This window comes from Protopterus annectens, chromosome 8.part0 (genome assembly GCF_019279795.1).
Source record: "Protopterus annectens isolate FY-2018-M chromosome 8.part0, PAN1.0, whole genome shotgun sequence".
NCBI classification, from domain to species: Eukaryota; Metazoa; Chordata; order Ceratodontiformes; family Protopteridae; genus Protopterus; species Protopterus annectens.
Genome location: NC_056741.1, coordinates 1,187,228,154 through 1,187,234,153, shown reverse-complemented (window position 1 = coordinate 1,187,234,153; position 6,000 = coordinate 1,187,228,154). Strand labels below are relative to the sequence as shown.

General features: G+C 35.1%; 1 protein-coding gene across 1 annotated transcript in view; it reads left to right on the top strand.

Moving 5' to 3' along the window:
- The first annotated feature begins 3,872 nt into the window (after positions 1-3,872).
- The window catches only part of LOC122808429, a 204,268-nt gene continuing 202,140 nt past the window's right edge, over positions 3,873-6,000 (top strand). Inside the window, exon 1 of the mRNA XM_044079391.1 lies at positions 3,873-3,989. The gene's annotated coding sequence lies outside the window, so the exon portion shown is untranslated. The remainder of the gene's footprint in view (positions 3,990-6,000) is intronic.

The window sequence follows — 6,000 nt, the reverse complement described above, 5'->3', positions numbered from 1 at the left end:
GGCAGCATTATGCCTATATTCGAACACTGCAAGGTTTCTGCTACAATAACCTCACAATGTTTAAGCAAATGTAATGTGACTTAAGCATCAAGTCAAGTAGAAACACCCCACTAGAAAAGCCCCACTGGAGCACCCGCTGTTCAATGGGTGCATTTTCTTTCAGTAGGGGCGTTTTATTATTATTTCCTCTTTTAGAGCAAAGAAACATTGTTCTAAAAAATAAATAAATAATAAAAATGGAAAGTGTCCATACAAGCTCAGCCACCCAAAGTAGTCACCTAGTTCAACACTGTGTAAGGCTGGCCCTGGAATGAAATGTTGCTGTGCCTTCATCTATGACAACAGGCTTAAATGTAATTTCCTTTATGCTAAGTTATGTTCTTTTGTTCAAGCAGCAATTAGTATTTTAGACCAAAAATACTCAGCGGGGTAAAAAACAAGCACACTCCTCCTGTTCCAGCTGATCTCTTGACAAGGACCTTTAAACAGAAAATAAGGCAATACTCATGAATACAAGGCTATACAATGATTACATCTAACTTATGAATATAGGGTTATACAATGAGTATATCTAACCCGTGAATACAAGGTTATACAATGACTGCATCTAACTCATGAGTACAGGGCTCTACAATGACTACATCTAATACATGAATACAGGGCTATACAATGACTAAATTTAACCTGTGAATACAGGGTTATAAAATAACTACATCTAACATCTTAATATAGGGCTATACAATAACTACATCTAACCCATATATATAATGAATACAACCAAGCAGAAGAAATCAGAGCTAGCCAATATGCAGATGACTTAGCTCTGGTCATTCATTATCCACAGAATTTCCTATTGTCAACGTGGGTATTACCCTAAAAGCTTCAGTATCTCAACTGGTCTGTACATAATCAACTCCAGGACTGAATCATGCACAACAGGATATGAACTAAACTGTACAAGTACGGAAAAATGTATGTTTACTTGAGACGGGTCTACTTCAAAGGACTGAAATTTCACAACATCGAACTTCTGATCTGTGAAGACCAGATGATCAAAGTTGTGAAATACCAAATATGGTGAATGGAGATTGCTGTACAGTGCGGAATAGGAAATTTACTGTTTTCTTCACTATAGTGTGATCTTGGAGTTGGTATATTTAAGTAACAAGGGGCGTGGGGGTGCAGGGGGGGCTTGCCCCCTGCAAAAACATGAAAGAAGACTCTCTCACCTGTTAGATTTTTTTTATGTTCAATATTTCACAACTTCGATTATCTGGTCTTCTATAATCAGAAGTTCGATGTGAAATTTCAATCCTTTGAAGTAGACCCCTTGGGACAAATCACCTAATTTTATATCTAGGTTTCACTTTTATCCTATATCCTATAACTTTTTATCCTATATTGTTGTATAAAGTGGCAGTATACTCAGGGCTCTATTCAGTACTAACTTTCTTCAAATCAGACAAAGACGGAATAGAAGACAATGGCTGTACTATCAGAAAATTATATATATAATGCCGATCTTGTCATTAGATACTCTTATCTACATTACTACACAGATTGCATGATGTCATACTGAGATTCACTTGAAAATGAGTATTAGGGCAGCTGTTACTAATCAGCAGGATCTCCCAGACCATGGTCTTCATTGTTTTTTGACAGACTGCTTCTTGACTTCTGATCATTAATATAGAATAACATGAAGAACATGATGTGCTATATAAACCCATATAAATGCTGAACTAGACAATAATGATACAACAGAATTTGTCACACGCTAACTGGTGTAAAACGTACCCTCAACTAAAGAAATGCAAACACTAAAAACACATTGCTTTTATTATTACTAGGTTTTAAGATGTGTTCCTAATATTTTATGACCTTAATAAGTGATTTTTCCTTAGTTATTTTAGAGGAAAAGTGGGATTTATTTTTTTGAAATTTTGTTTTTAGTGCTGGTGATGCTTTTACATATGTTGTGCCCCACAACTCTCCCTCTGATTTTGGCTAACAAGTTGGAAAGACTCTTAGCCTGCACAGCCTTCGGGGGAGGAGGTCTAGAAACCTCATATTCCATGAGTATTATTTTCCATCAATAACACTCTGGCAATCATTGGAGTTCCTGCATGTTCTGCTTACAATCCTTGTAGGTCAGTGACTGCTGCAGAATACTCCCTGTACCCAGCCCAGGATGGAAGTGCACTCCCTGACATCTTTGGTACTCAGGAGTACCAATACTTCTTGACTGGGCTCTCACTCCTGAGCAATTATGCCTATGAGGTACTCAGTCATGGTTATCCCCAAAGGATGCATCTGCAGTGGGGCTTCTTCCAAGGATAAGAAGGGCAACAATGGCTACTCTCTCCCTCTCTCTAAAATCCATCCCCCACTGGATCCTCCAGTGCCCAGGCCTCTACTCAAATCCTGGCTATCTGGGCCATAGTCGGGGTCTTTGTCACTATATGCCATGAAGCTGGTATATAATGCAGACACTGTAATTTGCTTTAAAAACTTTGGGGAAGGCAAAGCCATGAAACATTGTATAAACTTTTTAGGAAGTACAGCCTTTCTCTCATGATAACAAATAAATAAGAAATACAACATGTGAAAAACTTATTAATTGCATATGCATTAAAAGGAGACATTGCCCAATGAAATTCTCTTATTCTGTGCTTTCTTCATACTCAGCAAAAACATCCCAAAACCAATCATTACGCTATCAGTCAAGTCAAGCTACAAATTATCTATTTTTCTGGTGCAAAATATTTCTGTCATTTTGGAACCACCCTTAAATTCCTAATTATCACATCAGAAGGCTTTTTCATGCAGAAGTTTCTATGTGAAACCTTTCTCTTACATTGCATTACAATTGACATCCAAAATTTATGTCAGTGCCCACCCCATTTGTTGATGTTGCTCAGTTCCAATTATAGTAACACTGAGGATTAATTTTGTAAATTCCCATCACCTGAGTGTTTTTAGGAAAATTTGTGGAACATAAATTATTTCTGGAATGATATAACAATATCTAAGCAGCTAGTTCTAATTAATTAATGTCCCAGTTTTGGCTAATATGCTATATGTAGGCTATAGATTACGAATTATGTTGACAGTGGAAAATTCATTACAGGAAAACAGGAAAGTCTAATTTTGACAAAAGCTGCCGAGCCTTAGGTATAAAATTTATAACCTAAATTTTATATTTGCATAGATTATGAAAGCAATATTTTGAAACTGATGAGAGATTGCATTAAACTTATCCTAAACTTTGGTAAAGAGCTATAAAACGTGGTTAGGTGTCAAGAAATTTGATATCAAGCTGAAAAACGACATCTGTAAGATCATACTAGTGAGAATAAAACTGTGGTTACCTGACTAAAGAATATAATCCACAGTGTGTGAAGCAAAATTTTATTACCACTGTACTCTGTCCTTAATACACATGAACTTTCTTGCTGTCTGACTTCCATTCCACAAAAATTGCACACTGTATTGGTAATGTGTTATATGTTTTATATATATATATATATATATATATATATATATATATATATATATATATATATACACACACACATACACACACACACACACACACACACACACATGCACCCACACACTCACACACAAATACACACACATACAAAAAAACTAATTATGCACTGAATCAGTGTTGCAGTTATGCCATGTGTTGTTTCTTAAGCTCCTCATCAATAAATTTGATACAGTCCTTGTCAGATAACACAATGCGAGAAAACCAGTTTGTGATGAATTATAAAAAGTGTATGAAGTACAGTGTATGTATCACTTCCTTTCCAGTCATACATAGATCAGTTTTAAGGAACCATGTATTCTGCATCTCAAAAGGGAAACTCAATTGACTTAGTGAACTTCTGTGTGCAGCTACGGGGGAAGCTGTTCTGTCTTGGCTGTTGTTACCTGGAGATTTTCCCGTGTGCAGCTGTGGATAACTGACAAGTGTCACATATGTAAGTACCTGCATGTTTTACATTTAAGATGTTTTGACATTTTCAGTGTATTTGTAAATTCGATAGACATTTATTAACGTTCCTTAAATATAATATAAATATATTCACTCAAATTATGGTAAAGAAAACATTCAAAGGTTTTGCCATATGCTCTTGCTAAAATCTTAAGTTCAGGCATGCCTTTGTTTGTTCATTATAGAACAGTTCCCGAATTATCCTTGTTTTGTCATACATAATAAAATATTTGTTGAGTACAAGACAGACAACTGTATCCTGATGGACTGCTTAATAAACATAGCGAAAAAGTGACAGGGAAAAAGGTACCAGTCTTGGTGTTATACAGCCTATATATACTTAGCAAGCATTTCCTTCTTATTTTTTGAATGTCATGAAGCACATTCTGACAAATATTCATGCAGTTAGAATACATTTAGTTACTTCAAAAATCACAAGTTTAAAGTTTCAACAACTACTATCTATTTAGTAACAACAACAAAGTAGGAAACTACTCTAGCCTGCTGTTTTCATCAGTTTCAAGAGATTAGCAGCACAACGACATAATCTGATAAGGTTATATTCATGTATACTTTGGCTGTTACTTGAAGATACAATTTATTCCAATTTTTGGCATATTTGTGAGTCAATGATTGCTTTTTGCACAGGTGTGATGATGGAATGAAGGAAGCACATTTGACGAGGGAGACCAGACAAACAACTCTGAGATGTTAAGTTCAACCAGACCAACATTTGGTAATGGTCATTCCCTCATTTCACATACATTAGAGGGAGAGAATATATTCCATTGATTCATAGCATAATTCCATGGTTTTAGAGTCAGTTAGAGAAACTATTTTGATTGACACTAGGTCAACAATATTTTTGAATGGGTATTGGATCATTTCAGTGTTACAACGTATGTTATGCAATATAGCATTTTTAATATTAAAAAAAAATTGCATGCTGACTCAATGGATCAATTAGTGTGTCCAGTGTAAATTTAGCACTACTCATGTAAGTGAGTTCAGTGGCCATTCCAAAATTAAATATCACTGCAGCTACTGTTTTCTCTATACTGCATTTTTTTTAAAGTTGTGCTACTAAACAAATTTATGTAACTTATATTCATACAGCCAATGGCACTTTAAAAGAAGAATTTCCTACACAGAAAAAGAACAGCTGTGGCCGCTGTCAGTTTTGTAGCTGGTATCTACAGTGATAATTAATTTCGACACTGCTACCAAACTCACAGCAGACGCAGCAGCTATTTTTTCTTTCTCTCCTGTATGGTTCTTTTTAACCACACTTGCTTTGCCCTGAGTAACAAACCATGCCAAATGTGAGCAAATCTATCACTACCCACACCTAATTGTAGATTAGCAACAACAAAGCAGGAAACTACTCCAGCCTGCTGTTTTCATCACTTTCAAGAGATTAACAGCACAATGACATAATCTGATAAAAAGATACTCTCATATCGTAAAATGTCATGCTTATGCACCTGTGAAATTGTATTCTATTATACTTATGTTGTATGTGTTTTGTTATATGTGGAGGATTTCTCCCCAGGCCTCAGCTGAAAAAGTATTTGTGACCAGTCTGACTTTTCCTGTAACCAAATGTAAAATAAAATCAAATAAATATTGATTTGATGAGACGGCAATTCAAAAATTTACAAAGAAGGTCTGACACATGAGCCAAATATATTTTAAATGCAACCTCTCTGTCAAAATCTTTAGATAAGATTTTGGTTGAAGTACAGTAAATGTTATGATAAAAATTAAAAATATTGAAATTAGAATTGCTACCAAGGAATGTTTTTCAAATATGATAGTGTGTTATTCTATCATCTGTCCAAAGTGTAAATTGTGGAAGTAAGTTCTCACTAGTAAAGCTAGTCTTAAATTCTACTAACTTGTCGGTCATTAAATGACCAACAGGGGAAATTCAGATGTGTGATAACATTTTACTTCCTATAAGGTTAAATGTAGATAAAACAGAAACCAGCAAAAGT